The sequence below is a fragment of the Aotus nancymaae genome, unplaced genomic scaffold (genome assembly GCF_030222135.1).
Source record: "Aotus nancymaae isolate 86718 unplaced genomic scaffold, 86718_ANA_hifiasm-v0.15.2.pri h1tg000021l, whole genome shotgun sequence".
NCBI lineage: Eukaryota > Metazoa > Chordata > Mammalia > Primates > Aotidae > Aotus > Aotus nancymaae.
In genome coordinates, this window is record NW_026988433.1 from 15,388,858 (window position 1) to 15,404,169 (window position 15,312).

General features: G+C 44.2%; 1 protein-coding gene and 1 pseudogene across 2 annotated transcripts in view; both read left to right on the forward strand.

The window, feature by feature from the left end:
- Window positions 1-15,312, forward strand: part of KSR2 (kinase suppressor of ras 2) — a 517,853-nt gene that overhangs the window by 243,318 nt on the left and 259,223 nt on the right. The gene's annotated exons all lie outside the window — the stretch shown is intronic.
- On the forward strand, window positions 8,516-9,731 carry LOC105728566 (aldo-keto reductase family 1 member A1-like; annotated as a pseudogene).

The following is a 15,312-nucleotide window of genomic DNA, read 5'->3' on the forward strand; positions in this document are numbered from 1 at the left end:
GTAACTTGCTCAAGATCTCATCTCCTTACTCAAGGGTACAGGGATTGGCAAGCTACCACTCTACCACCTGAGGTCCAAATCTTGCCTGCCACCTGCTTTGTAAATAAAGTTTTATTAGAACACAGCCACACCTATTCATTTACATATTTTCTTTGACTGTATTCATGCTACTATGGCAGACGGGAGTAGTTGCAGCAGACACCATATGCCCCACAGAGCCTACAAAATTTACTCTTTGGTGCTTTCAGAAATGGTTGAATACTCCTATCCAAGCACTAAGTGGCAAATGTGATACAAATGTAGGTTCCTCGGACCCAGAGGCTGAAGTCGTGATCGTCAGTGCTGTGCTACCCCTATGTTACCGTTTCTGTGCTTGCCATTTGTTCATACGGTGGGTTTTAGGTTCCTGTTGTTTTCCGAATCCTGGACCATGAGTTCTTTGAGAGTAGGGACGCTGTCTTATTCATCTCTTTCATTTCTCTGTTTAACACAGCACTAGGCACATTGTTAAAGCCTCAATGAATGTTTGTCAAATGAATGAATGGATGGGTGGATGGATGGATGGATGGAGGGATGGATGGTTGAATGGTTTTTGCAGCCTTCCCAGCACTGGAAGCTGACTCACAGTCTAGTGCTCTCCTCATTATGAAGTGAATGCGGGAGAAGCTTCATGATGAAGGACCTTAGGTAGGGATGGAGGTGAATGACACTGTGCTGACTGAAGATACCAGCCCCATCGTTTCCAGCCCTGATTCTGCCAGGCAGAGTCATATGGAGGCCCTTGGAAGCCAGAGGAAGCTTTCTTTATCATTCCTTTCGACAGATCTTTTAGAGATGTTCTTGCCTATAATTCAGACTCTGAACATTACTAATACATTGTTGTCATACGCAACTAATATTTGTCACTCCCATGGCAAGCAGAGTCCTGAATGTAAATTCATGAGGTCCCTTCCCTAGAGCCGAGGCAGTCAATGCATGAGAGGGGTGCCCTTCCCTAAGTCAGCTGGGAATTCCAGGCAGAAGCACCAGCAGCATCACCCTCAATGTCAGGTTGTAAACTTCCCAGGGGGCACTGATTCTATTTCTTACTGATAAAAAAATTCCCTGCTGGTGACTTCATTTTCTGTAGCCATGGCTTTGAAAAACATCTCCATGCACAGCGCTGATTTTGTCCTCCCAGCAGCATTTTGAAGTGGGCACTGCTAACCGCATTTTGCAAAAGGAAACTTGCATTTATGGAGTACCAGTTCCTTACATGCGTGTATCTATTACAACAAATTTGCATTTCCCCCATTTGTCAGATGAAGAGATGGCATCAAGAGCCCAGGGAAGATGCAAGTCTCAGCACTTGAACTCTGGACTATCAGATGCCAAAGTTGATGATATTCAACCCTTCCTCACATTTGCAGTGATGCCCTGGCCTGGCTTGGCCCTGGGTAGGGACGGCATAGAGGACTTTTGTCTAAGGCTACTTCTTACCTACTGAGACCTTGTGTGTCTGAAGCTCAGCCCAAGTCCCTGCATCACCAGAGATGAGAGCTTACTGCAGATGAGTGGTCAGGGCTGCATGGCCATTATCCACGCTTGGCGTGCTTTGCAGTGCTGGGGGAACGCACAGGTTGCTTACCAGACACAGCGTTCTGAGTTTTTCTCAGTTGTCCATTTAGGTTTTCAAGATTATTCCTGAAATGTGGGGTGGCTGGGGGCTCTCTGGGAGCCAGAGGGGCCTCTTAGAAGTTAATGTTCCATTCCAGGTTATAATGGACAGCAGCTGGGATGTCCGCCTGGGCCAATTTGCTTTGAGCATCTCTGCAAACTTGGCCTCCAGTGAAGAATTTGTGAGCTTACTTAAGCATAGCAAGCACAGGTGTAACAAAATGGCCGAAGTTGCCAGTGTGTTCGCCGCTGGGCTTTTGCTCCTATGACCCTTAGCTGCCGCTTATCTTTATGGAAGAGGACATGCTTCCTGATTTACCTTTCTCTTCTCTTTAGCTTCTTTACCATTTAAAAAATTAAAATACCATTTAAAAAATTGAGTATAAATTATATACAAATATATAATACAAACCACAGATTGTAAGTTCAATGAGTTATAATGGAGGTATACCCCTAGATACCTACTGCACCAGTCAAGACAGAGTGTTTCTCCTCCACCCCAGAAAGTTCTCTCATGTCCCTCTCTGATCATCTTGCCCCACCCTGAAGGCAACCCTTGTTCTGCTTTTTAGCGCATAGCTTAGATCTCTTGCAGAACTTCATGTAAATGCTATCATACAGTGTGTATCCTTTTGTATCCGGTTTCTTCACTCAACATGATGTTTTTGAGATACACCCATGTGTTGTATCAGTGCATTGTTTCTTACTATTTTATAGCTACATATTAACGATATTTTGTTGTGTGAATATACAACCATTTATTGGTCCATTCTCATTTTATTTGTTTCATCGAGTTGCTGTCACAAAGTATCACAAACGTGTTGACTTAAAACAACAGAGTTCTATCGTCCCACAGCTCCACGGGCCGGAAGTCCTGAGTCAAGGTGTGGGCAGGGACGCACTCCCTCTGAAAGCTCTAGGGGAGGATCCTTCTTTGCCTCTCCCAGCTTCTGATGGCTCCCACCAATACTTGGTGTTCCTTTCTTGTTCTGAGCCTGCATTATTCTAAACTCTGCTTCACATGGCTTCTTTCCTCAGTGTATTCCTCCTCCTCCTCCTTCTCCTTCTCCTCCTTCTTCTCCTCCTCTTCTTCCTCCTCCTTCTTTCCTCTTTCTCTGCTCCTTTTCTTCTCCTTCTTTCTTCTTTTTCTGCTCCTTCTTCCTCTTTTTCTTCACAGGGTCTGGCTCTGTCACCCAGGCTGGAGTGCAGTGGTACAATCACATCTCACTGCAACTTCCACTTCCCAGGCTCAAGTGATCATCCCACCTCAGACCCTCCAGTATCTGGGGCTACAGGTGCCTACCACCATGCCTGGCTAAGTTTTCTTCTTGTATTTTTTTTTGCAGAGACGGAGTATTACCATCTTGCCCAGGCTGATCTCAAACTCCTAGGCTCAAACAGTCCTTCTACCTTTGTCTCCCAAAGTGCTGAGATTACAGGTGTGAGCCAGCATACGGGTCCTCTTTTCTTATGAGGACACCAGTCATTGGATTTAGAGCTTATCCTAATCAAGTATGACCTTAACTTGATTACATCTGTAAAAACCCTACTTCCGAATAAGGTCACATTTGCAGTTATTGGGGGTTAAGACTTCAACATACCTTTTTTGGAGGTACAGTTCAACCCATTGTACATCTGGAGTGCTTCCAGATTGAGGTTATTGAGAGTAAATCTAAATCTATTTAGAACATTCTTGTACACCCTTTTTGTTACTGTTGTGGACATATATTCTCATTTCTCTTGAGTAAATAGCTGCGAGTAGAATCCCTAGGTCCTAGTGTATGTGTTTTTATGTAGCTTCAGAGGAAACTGCCAAACCGTTTTCCAAAGTGGTTGCCTGTTTTACAATCCCACCAGCAGGTGTGACAAGTCAGTTGCTCTGTATCATCAGTAGTTCTCAAGCTCTGTATCATCAATAGTTCTCAATATGGGGCAATTTTGAATTTTGTCCCCCGAGTACATTTGGCAATATCTGAAGACAGTTTTGCCGGCCATAATTTGCAGTGGAGGGGACAGTGCTGCTAACATCTAGCACCTGGGGAGGGATCAAGGATGCTGCTAAGCATTTCACAATGCCCAGGGCAACCCCCATTCACAGTCCCCAGGAATGGGTTATCCAGCTGGAAAGGTCAACAGTGCTGAGGCTGAGAAATCCCGCCCTATCTCCTTGCTACCACTTAATATTGTCAGGCATCTAACTTTATTCATCCTAATAGTTATGAAATGTTATCTCATCGTGTTTTGTTTTGTGCATCTTTAATGACTAAATATGGCAAACTTTTTTTGGACTTATTGGCTATTTCTCTCCATTTTATGTAAATCATCTATTCAAATCGCTTGCTTATTTTAAAATTGGGCTATCTTTTAAAAAAATTTTTATTTTATTCTATTTTTATTTTTCGAGGTGGAGTCTTGCTCTGTCACCTAGGCTGGAGTGCAATGGTGCTACTGGGCTCACTACAACCTCCACCTCCCAGGTTCAAGCAATTCTCCTGCCTCAGCCTTCCTAGTAGCTGGGATTACAGGCATGTGCCACCATGCCCAGCTAATTTTTTGTATATTTAGTAGAGGCGGGATTTCACCATGTTGGCCAGGCTAGTTTCAAACTCCTGACCTCAAGTGATCTGCCTGCCTTGGCCTCCCAAAGTGCTGTGATTATAGGTGTGAGCCACCACCCCCTGCAACATCTGTCTCCCCGGTTCAAGTGATTCTTGTGCCTCAGCCTCCCAAGTAGGGGGGTTTACAGATGTGCGCCACCATGCCAGGCTAATTTTTGTATTTTTAGTGAAGACAAAGTTTCACCAAATTGGCCAGGCTGGTCTCGATCTCCTAACTTCACGTGATCTGCCCAGGCTTCCCCAAGTGCTGGAATTACAGGCATGAGCCACCACCCCTGGCCTAAGAATTTTTTAATGTTTAGTGCTTTTTGTATCCTAAGAAATCTTTGCCAATCCCAAAGTTGTCAATATTCTCCTATTTTCTTTTATAAGCTTTATAGTTTTTAGCTTTTCTGTTAGGTTTATTATCTATCTCACATTAATTTTTGCATATGATGTGAAGTAAGGACGGAAACTCTTTATTTTCCATGTGAATATCCAGTTGTTTCAGCACCATCTGTTGAAAAGACCACCCATTCCCGATTGAATTTCTTGATATCTTCATCAAATGTCAGTTGGCCATGTGTGTGTCGGTGTACTTCAAGACTCTCCGTTCCATTCCATTGATCAACTTGCCTGCTCTTAAGGCAATATCACACTGCCTTGAAGACATTGTCTTACCTCTATGGCCTCCTGTCTTTTCATCTGTCTCCTCTGTTTTTTCTTCTTTCAACCTCCCCGTTTCACTGGGCTGGGGATGAGTGCAGTTGGGAGAGAAAAACTAAGCTATATTTTGCTTCTTATTATTTCTCATACCTTTTTGCAGTCTACCTCCCTTGCCATCTTCTGTTTGTGGGGTGTGTTTATGTGTGTGTGTGTGTGTGTGTGTGTGTGTGTATGTGTGTGAGAGAGAGAGAGAGAGAGAGAGAGAGAGAGAGGGAAAGAGGAGAGAATTAAGCCAGGGATAAAAAGTACCACATGCCTGCCCCAAGCATCCCTGTTCTTGTTGACCAGTTTTCTTCCCTGTTTTCCACTCAGCACCTACGTTCTCACTTGCCTCAAGAGCATCCCATTTAAACAGATTGGCCAAGTCTTATTCCTCCCCTTGTCTTTGACTTTCTCGACTTCTTGAAATCCCTCCCTCCCACCTGAAATCTTCCTGGAATCAATAGAAAAAAAATCATGCTTCTTCTTTCCTAATGAGTGACTCATCAAGCCAGGGCTGAACACTCACAAACAACCCTCCCTACAAGGGATCAAAAATGTTCCTGGTCTCTGTTGATTCCTCCCATTTATTCTTGGCATGTTGTTGTGCATCTGGGCTGATGCTGCTGGTTATGTCCTGGCATTGCAGACCCCCTGCCTGTTTGATGTGGACCATGGAGCATCCAACAGTCCAGAACTGCGTGGGGTGAGGGATAAGGGGCGGGGGCAGGTTATTTTTTGCTGATGATCCAGAGAGATGAAGCTTGTTGTGTAACTACCAGCAGCAAAGCCACATAAAGTCTCATGACTCTTCAGAACAAAATGGAGAGATTATATGCCCATTGCATCGTTATTTAGAAAAAGTGTATTTTTAATATTTGTAAATGATGGATCAGAACCTGTGCTAACACCTCAGTATCTGAGGAATGTTGCTACTTATTTTTAGGTATAGTTTGAAAGATACATATTGTTTTTCTTTTTTTTTTTTTTGAGACAACGTCTCACTATGTCATATTGCCCAGGCTGGGGTGCAATGGTGTGATCTCAGCTCACTGCAACTTTCACCTCCCAAGTTCAAGCAGTTCTCCCACCTCAGCCTCCCAAGTAGCTGGGACTACAGGCACACACCACTACGCCTGGCTAATTTTTATATTGTTTGTTAGAGACTGGGTTTTGCCATGTCGGCCAGGCTGATCTTGAACTCCTGACTTCAAGTGATTTACCCGCTTCAGCCTCCCAAAGTGCTGAGATTATAGGCATGAGCCTCTGTGCCCATGCTGAAAGCTATATATTAAAGCCTAACTTTAAAACATATTATGTTTTAAAGAGTAAATTGAAATAAATAGTAAGAACAGGATTTAAAGACAACTTGAGTTTAAAATACTATCAAAATATGAGATTTTGTTGGTATCTACACTAGTACTTTGATGTGAGAAATACACAATAAATGTTATTTACATAACTTCAAAAATCCAATATTAGATTTTTTTTTTTATTTTGAGACAGAGTCTTGCTCTGTTGCCAGGCACCAGGCTGCAGTGCAGTGGCACAATCTTGGCTCACTGCAACCTCCACTTCCCAGGTTCAAGCAATTCTCCTGCCTCAGCCTCCCAAGTAGCTGGGACCACAGGTGCGTGCCACCACTCCCAGCTAATTTTTGTATTTTTTTAGTAGAGACGGGGTTTCACCATGGTCTCGATCTCTTGACCTCATGATCCGCCCGCCTCTGCCTCCCAAAGTGCTGGGATTACAGGCTTGAGCCACCGCACCTGGCCTAGATTTTTTTTTTTTAATGATATTCTGAAATGGTTGAAGACTCACAAGAAATTGTGGTACAGAAGTTCCTTGTATCCTACCCCACCTTCCCCCAGTGACAGCATCTTACACAACCACGGTATGAAATTGACATTGGTACAATACTGTTGACTTAATATAGATCTTATTTAGATTTTACTAATTTTTACTTGAATTTTTTAAGCTTTTTTTTTTAATGATGATTTTATTGTTCAACAGATGACCTGGCAGTATCCAAGAAAATTTTGGAATGAGAAAGATATGAGTTCCCATTTCAGCCTTGTCACTTATCTGTGGGATCATGCGTGATTCATTCAACTTTTCTGAGCCTCAGTTTCTTCCTCTGTAAAACGGAGTTGATAATATTTGCCTCTTACAAATTAAATAACTTATACAGATATATCATGCTTGAGAACTGTTGTGATGGGTTGGCTGAAAAATCTAAACTCATGGAAGTATAAACGTGAAGGAAGCAGCTTACTTTTAGTTTAATTGAGATATGTGGAGTGTCTTCTTTTCCTTTTTTAGTGGCAACTTGGGCAGATTTATTCACTTTTGGCTGGTAGAGCTAAAGCAGAGAAGGTCTCCCTGGTGTTGGTGTGGCTTGTTTGATTCTTCTGTTGTGAGTGATCTCTCTGAGAATGGTGAGAATAGAGTCCTCTGGCTTGTCTTCAGGATCATCCTGATAACCTCCCCTTCCACTGAGGGGCAGCCTGGTCTAATTGACTCCTTGGGTGGCACCCTTCTGGTCCCTTTTCTGGTGGTCACCTAGACACAGAGGACTCCTGCCATTCACTAGTCCTCAGGCTTTCCCTTGCAGCCATGGGCATAGGGGACACTTCTCGTATTCTCCGGGTGGGTGGAGATCTGGGGTGGAGTGGGAAGTATCCCCATTGCCTTCTCAGACTCACTACTTCAGTGACCTCTTGTTACAGGAAAGGGGTCCTGATCCAGACCCCAAGAGAGGGGTCTTAGATCTTGTGCAAGAAGGAATTCAGGGCGAATCCATACAGTAAAGTGAAAGCAAGTTTATTCGAAAAGTAAAGGAATAAAAGAATGGCTGCTCCATAGACAGAGCAGCCCCAAAGGCTACTGGTTGCCCATTTTTATGATTATTTCTTGATGATATGCTAAACAAGGGGTGGATTATTCATGCCTGTTCTTTTTAGATTATATAGGATAATTTCCTGACGTTGCCATGGCATTTATAAACTGTCACTGAGCTGGTGGGAGAGTAGCAGTGGGGACCACCAGAGGTCACTCTTGTGACCATCTTGGTTTTGGTGGGCTTTGGCAGGCTTCTTTACTGCATCTTGTTTTATCAGCAAGGTCTTGATGACCTTATCTTGTGTGACCTTCTGTCTCATCCTGTGACTTAGAATGCCTTAGCCGTCTGGGAATGCAGCCCTGTAGGTTTCAGCCTCATTTTACCCAGCTTCTATTCAAGATGGAGTTACTCTGATTCACACACCTCTGATACCCTCAAGCTGTTTGGACGTAGGTCATCTGGTGATCCCCTACCTGCAGAAATGTCTAGTGCTGCACTGTCTAATATGGTAGCCACTAGCCACAGGTGGCAATTATTTAAATTTAAAAGAATTATAATTATAGAGTACTTGCTTGCAACTGTAGTCCCAGCTACTTAGGAGGCTGAGGCAGGAGGATCACTTGAACTCAGTTCAAGACCAACTTGGACAACATAGTGAGACCCCTGTCTCTTAAAAAATAATTAAAATAGGTGGAGCTGCCTCATCACTGCCAGACTTAAGCTGAGGCCCGTTGGCTCTCTGGCAGGGTGTAGAACTGAGCCCAGGCCACACTATCCTGTTCATGCTCTGTGCTTGTGCCAAGAGGGCAATGACAGTTTCCTGTGTTCTCCTGCACACTGGGCAGAAGATGCCCCTGATTGGTCTGGGTACCTGGGAGAGTGAGCCTGGTCAGGTAAAAGCAGCGGTTAAGTATGCCCTTAGTGTAGGCTACCGCCACATTGACTGTGCTGCTATCTACGGCAGTGAGCCTGAGACTGGGGAGGCCCTGAAGGAGGACGTGGGACCAGGCAAGGCAGTGCCTCGGGAGGAGCTGTTTGTGACATCCAAGCTGTGGAACACCGAGCACCACCGCGAGGATGTCGAGCCTGCCCTCCAGAAGACTCTGGCTGACCTCCAGCTGGAGTATCTGGACCTGTACCCGATGCACTGGCCTTATGCCTTCGAGCGGGGAGACAATCCCTTCCCAGAATGCTGATGGGACTATACGCTATGACTCCACCCACTACAAGGAGACTTGGAAGGCTCTGGAGGCACTGGTAGCTAAGGTGCTGGTGTGGGTGCTGGGCCTGTCCAACTTCAACAGTCAGCAGGTTGATGACATACTCAGTGTGGCCTCCATGCGTCCAGCTGTCTTGCAGGTGGAATGCCACCCATACTTGGCTTAGAATGAGCTAATTGCCCACTGCCAAGCACGGAGGTAACTGCTTATAGCCCTTTGGGCTCCTCTGATCATGCATGGAGCGATCCTAATGACCCTGTCCTGGAGGAACCAGTAGTCCTGGCATTGGCTGAAAAGTATGGCTGATCTCCAGCTCAGATCTTGCTCAGGTGGCAGGTCCAGCGGACAGTGATCTGCATCCCCAAAAGCATCACTCCTTCCTGAATCCTTCAGAACATCAAGGTGTTTGACTTCACCTTTGGCTCGGAAGAGATGAAGCAGCTAAATGCCCTGAACAAAAACTGGCAATACGTTGTGCCTATGCTTACGGTGGATGGGAAGAGAGTCCTAAGGGATGCAGGGCATCCTCTGTACCCCTTTAATGACCCATACTGAAACCACAGCTTCTTGGCCTTCCTTCCAGTTCTCCAGCTAATGAGGTCCTGCCACAATGGAAAGAGAGAGTTAATAAAGCCATGAGAACATCCAATAAATAAATAAATAATAAATAATTAAAATAAAATGTAATTAAACATTTAATTCCTCAGTTGCACTAGCTGCATTTCATGTGCTCGATAACCATATATGGCTGCTGGCTGCCATATTGGACAGTACAGATATGAAACATTTCCATTATCATAAAGAGTTCTTTTGGGCATTTCTGGTCTAAATAATACATCCCTCATGTTATGGCTACCCATGTTCGGCTTTTCTAAGAACTGTCCCACCTCTCCCTGCTTAGAAAGTGGTACCAGTGGGTGGCCATGGGATCCGTAATTTCAGCAGACATCTCTTTAGGAAATTGAGATGCCAGTTTCTTTTCTTGTAGACACCCATGGGGAGTAGAAATGCTCTCTCTTTGTGAATCCTGTGCCCTCAGAAGGTCAAAGACCAAAACTCAACCCATCTGCCTCCACTTCTTCTGGGGAGGAGGCAGCAGTGGACCTTGGGATGTGGGGCTCAATCTTCCTCCTCTTTGTGCGAAGGAGTTTGATTCCAACTCTGTCTCACAGGTAGCTCTTTTTAGAAAGTAGAATTATTTTATGTCTTATTTTTAGCGTTGGATATAAACTATAATTCTGGGACTACAGTAGAAATCCCACTTGATAGCCGATTGCACCGTTACCATTAATAGTTTTATTCTGACCGTATAGCCTTCTATACTTTTCTGCAAGTATAAAAGTATATGACCTTCCATTTCTCATCTACATTCATAGATAGCTGTTCGTTACATTGTAAGCATTTACCCACATTTCTATTCCAACTAGAGTTTCCATTTTTAGATGGGCACATAACATTACATTGCTTTGTTATCTGTGGTTCTCTATTTCTCTTTCAGATAAAGATTTCTGTTATTCGTAGAGGTTTGGTGTTACCAGTAGCACCACTGAGGGCAACTTGGTGCATAAAACTTCTTGCTTTTGACAACTTCTTTCCTTTGGAGAAATTTTCCTAGAAGTAGGAAAGGTATTGAGCCTATGAACTTCTTAACTCTTTCTCAAAGTTTGAACTCCCCTCTCCTTACAAATTACAGGTCTGAGGGCTGAATGGGACCTAAGATATCTGTAATCCACACCTGTCACTGCCACCTGTGCTATATACACAACGTTCCTCTTTCCAGCTTCCTCTCATTCCCTCCTGCCCGTCTGGGTGCCTCTTTGTGTTCCTTTCCTCCTTGTAATTAATTCCTATTTTTTTTCCTGAGAGATCAGCTCTGGGCTCAAGGTCACTTCCACTGAGAAATGTTTTCTCACTCTATCACCTTTGAATAAGCCAGACCCCCTTGTCGAGAAGAGGGACCTGTTCTTTCTTTCATAGCATTTATCATGATGTATGATTAGACATTCATCTGTGTAATAAGCAGTCTGATGTTTGAGCCCTTGGTTAAGACCAAAGGGTGGGGCTCATCACTGCCTGGCACAGAAGCACTTAGCCTTTGTTGAATGAATAAACACAGCTGATGCAAAGTGATGGGGATGCCAGTCAGAATGCCAGTCTTTTTCAATCTTGCCTCTGCCTCGTGTTACTTTAAACAATTCCTCTTTAGGCATGGGGCCAAATTAGGGGTTAAAACTATCTGGAGCCTATCAATGGGCTTCAAGGGTCTATGAACACCCCAACATCGTATACACGAGTGTTGTGCAGACAGGTGCACCTGGGGAGGAAGGTGGTAGAGGGTCCACAGTTTCCACCATGAGGTTTTTAAAGAGTGTAGCAAACCTTTTAAATGATAACAGCCATCAGCCCAGGTCATTGGTGTGGTCTTTACAACACCTAAGAAACAACCCTGCTTCTCTGTAATTGAAGAGAGTTACTCACCCAGTTCCTGGCTGTGCCCAGTTGGGGCATGCCTGGTTCAGTAGGGATGAACCATCTATAGAACTTTCACTCTGCACGTCCTCCAAGCACTTTGCCCCCTGTCTGAAGAAGAATAAGGAAGGAGATATGCTTCCTACACCCAGCTCCTCTCCCAAGCTTCAGACTTTAAGTTATTGAGTCCCTCTCTCTCCTCATGGAGGAGTGATAAAGGAGTGGAGAAGGTCCAGGAGTGGGATGCTGGCAGAATTTCTTTCACATGGGAAGAGACATTGAGGGTAAGGAGAAGCATTCGCCTCTGCCCCCAACACACTAACCTAAGAAGACTCTAATAGTTCTAATATTCTCAGACTCTGTTCATATAGTCATACAAGACCAATGTTTGAAGGAGCCTTAGAAGGGCCATCTTCTTTGTAATTGCTTGTTGGAATTTTGCCTAAACAATTCATTAAGCAATTAATGCGTGTTCATTTTGCAGAACCTGCGCACTCTAATACCTAATAGGGCCTGGCAGGAAACTCAAATGGTTGAAGAGGGCCTAGTGTAAGACGACAAATGACAGCGACATTTGGCTTCAGGGTCAATTACTTACAATAGGGAATGGTGGGGAGTGGGGCAAACTGGAGCACCCACGCCTCATCTGTCTAAAGGGGGAAGCCACTCCTTGTCTCTAGCTGACTGTTGCCACATTGAATGCAAGACCTTAATTGTTAGCTGGGTGCAGTGGCTTACACCTATAATCCCAGCACCTTGGGAGGCTAAGGTGGGCAGATCACCTGAGGTTAGGAGTTTGAGACTATCCTGGCCAACATGGTGAAACCCCATCTCTACTAAAAATTCAAAAGATTAGCTGGGTGTGGTGGCGCATGCTTGTCATCCGAGCTACTTTGGAGGCTGAGATAGGAGAATTGCTTGAACCTGGGAAGTGGAGGTTGTAGTGAGCCAAGATTGCATCGCTGCACTCCAGCCTGGGCTGGGAAGGAAAAGAAAAAAACGGATCTGAGTTGTTTCAATTTATCAAGGAAAGGGGGAAGTGTGAATTTTTTAATGTGAAATTTTCCTGCCTTTATACATGTTGCCAACGAATCCACGTTTAAGCTTTGTATGAGCCAAATAAAGCTTGTCTGCTTTCCAGATGTTTCTCTACAGGCCATCACTTTGCACAGCAAATTTTAAACCCTACAAATTCATTTAATCGTGTTTTCCTTGAAGTCCACATAAACAGAAAGCCCTCTGGATCATTGGTTAGCAGTTGCTTGGGAGGTTGGAAGTCCTCCCCTTTTAGGGAGATGGTGACTCTAAATCATCACCTGAGACCTTGTCAGAGTCTCCACCTTCATGATTGTGTGGCCGAGGGACATAGTGGGGACCAGCACGCAGCCGAAAGGCCATGCTTCGCCAGAGCTGGTGTTGGTATGTGTCTTCAAGCCCAGTGCCGAAGAGGCTGAAAATAGTCCCAAGTGTTTGGGTGGCTGTTTTGTCTTAGCTACCTCCAGGCCCTAGAGAACTGTCACCTCATTAATCTTCATGGCAGGGTGCCTGGCTTAGAGGACAAAACTGGGCTTCCAAAGCATAGGACTTAATTCCAGCTGGGCACATGCGAGCCTCACTTTCCCCATCTGCCCCAGAGCCACTCACTCACCAACCTCATGGTCTGCCTGAGAAGGTGACGAGGACCAGAACTTCAGGGTGCAGGTGGAGGTTTCCTGGGTGGCATTCCCACAGGAGGTTTCTGCCAAGCAGCAAGAATAAAACCCTGAAAGCCACAATCATTTAAAGACCATTAATCCAGTTCTGAATCATTCCAACTGGAGTGACTTGTCCAAGATTTAGTTTTGCTGAGCAATCTCTTTCCTTCCATGGACAGTGAACAACAGGGTTTCAGTAAAATGCTTCCCGAGGAAATGTCTTTTCTACGATCCTCTATGCATTCTCAGACTTTAGAAGAGTTTGTTTGTATTTAATTCACAATCTAGTTATAAAAGATTTTCATCAGCACCTCTAGACAATATTCAGTTAATCCAGATGAATTGAAAGTCATAAAAGTAATTTTCAAATGCATTATTTTTGTATCTCTTTCTAAGCTTAAACTGGCTTCTCCTACAAAATGATTTTTTGGCTTTTGTAACTGCAAAGTGCTTAGGAATGGTGGGCTTTAGGTACAGTTGGATCTAGGTGCTTAAATAGATGTTGAAGAAACTCTATCTGTCTCAGCCCCTTGCTCCTTGGTAGCTTTGCTTTCTCATTATGGCCAGCTGCCTTCCCTCTCACTCTGTGTCTCAAGTAGTTCCAGAAAAAGACTCGATTGCCTCACTGGAAAGAGAAACTTCTTTCTCTAAGGTTTATACACAAATCCTGAGATTGGCCCCTTGTAAGTCAGCTTGGGGCTCTTGCCTAACCTGAAACCATCTCTGTATTCAGGGGATGGAGTAAGCAGATTGGGACAGGTGCACGCACGCGCGCGCGCGCGCACACACACACACACACACACACACCCTGTTTGCCTCACACATACGAAATGGGTGGTAGACAGATTAAAGTAACACATATCATCTACATTTTAAAATAATGAAAAGTTCAACCCTCAGTCAGCCTAAATCATATAGGGCCCTCTTTTTTTTTTTTTTTTTAAATTTTTGGGGCAGGGTGTTGCTTTGTCACTCAGGTTGGAGTGCAGTGGTGCCATCCTGGCTCACTGCAGCCTTGATCCCCTAGGCCCAAGTTTCTTCCCACCTCAGCCTCCTAAGTAGCTGGGACCATAGGCATGTGCCACCATGCTTAGCTAATTTTGTTTTTTGTGGAGATGAGACCTCACTGTGTTGCCCAGGCTTGCTTGTCTCAAACTCCTGGACTCAAGCAGTCCTCCTGTCTCAGCCTTCCAGTGTTGAGCTTACTGGTAAGAACCACTGTACCTGGCCTTGAGCCCCCTAAAAAGTGCAGTCGGCAATGTGCAGTTGTAAGACAAGAGGAGTTTGTCTAAATCAAGTTTCCTTGGCATCATTGGTATCGGAAAGATTATCCCCAAGGTGGGCTGGGAGAGTGGATCACACACCAACTTTGGTGAACTTGAGGAGTCTGACAATGGACTTGTCTTGCCAAACTCTCCGGCTTCTGCAATTCTGAAATTTACTTGGAAGGAAGAATCGATATTGAGTTCAAAAGTCAAACCATGAGCATCAGAAGTTGGGAAAGATGGAGGAAGTTGGGTCATATCCAGGAGCCAGTGTGGGAGGAAATAAAACACTTGGAGATTTAGAAACAAGCCAGAAAATCTCATTACAGAAGAGCTTGCATTTGTGTAGGTTTTTTCCCAGACACTTTCATATCCATTATCTCATTCGAGCTGCATCACATCCCTGTGTGGTCGGCAGGTCAGAAATTCTTATATTCATTTGTTGCATAAAGAAACTGAGACTTATTGAGGTTAATTGACTGGACCAAGGTCAGAGATCTAATTAGTAAGAAGTCTGGGAATAGAATATAGGCAGTTCTAGACCAGTGCTACCAAACAGACATGTAATACAAATGCTGTATGTAATTAAAATTTTTCTCATAGCCATAGTAGAAAAGTAAAAAGAAACAGATGAAATTGGTTTTAATAATTTATTTTATTCTAACCAATAGATCTAAAATATTATTTCAACAGATAATCGACTTAAAAACTTGAGATGTTTTACATTATTTTTTCCATATGGAGTCTTCAAAATCTGGTGTGTATTATATACTCAGACCACATCTCAATTCAGACTAGCCACATTTTAGGTGCCTTCTAGCCACATGTGGCCAGTGGACACCATATTGGGTGGCATAGTCTAGG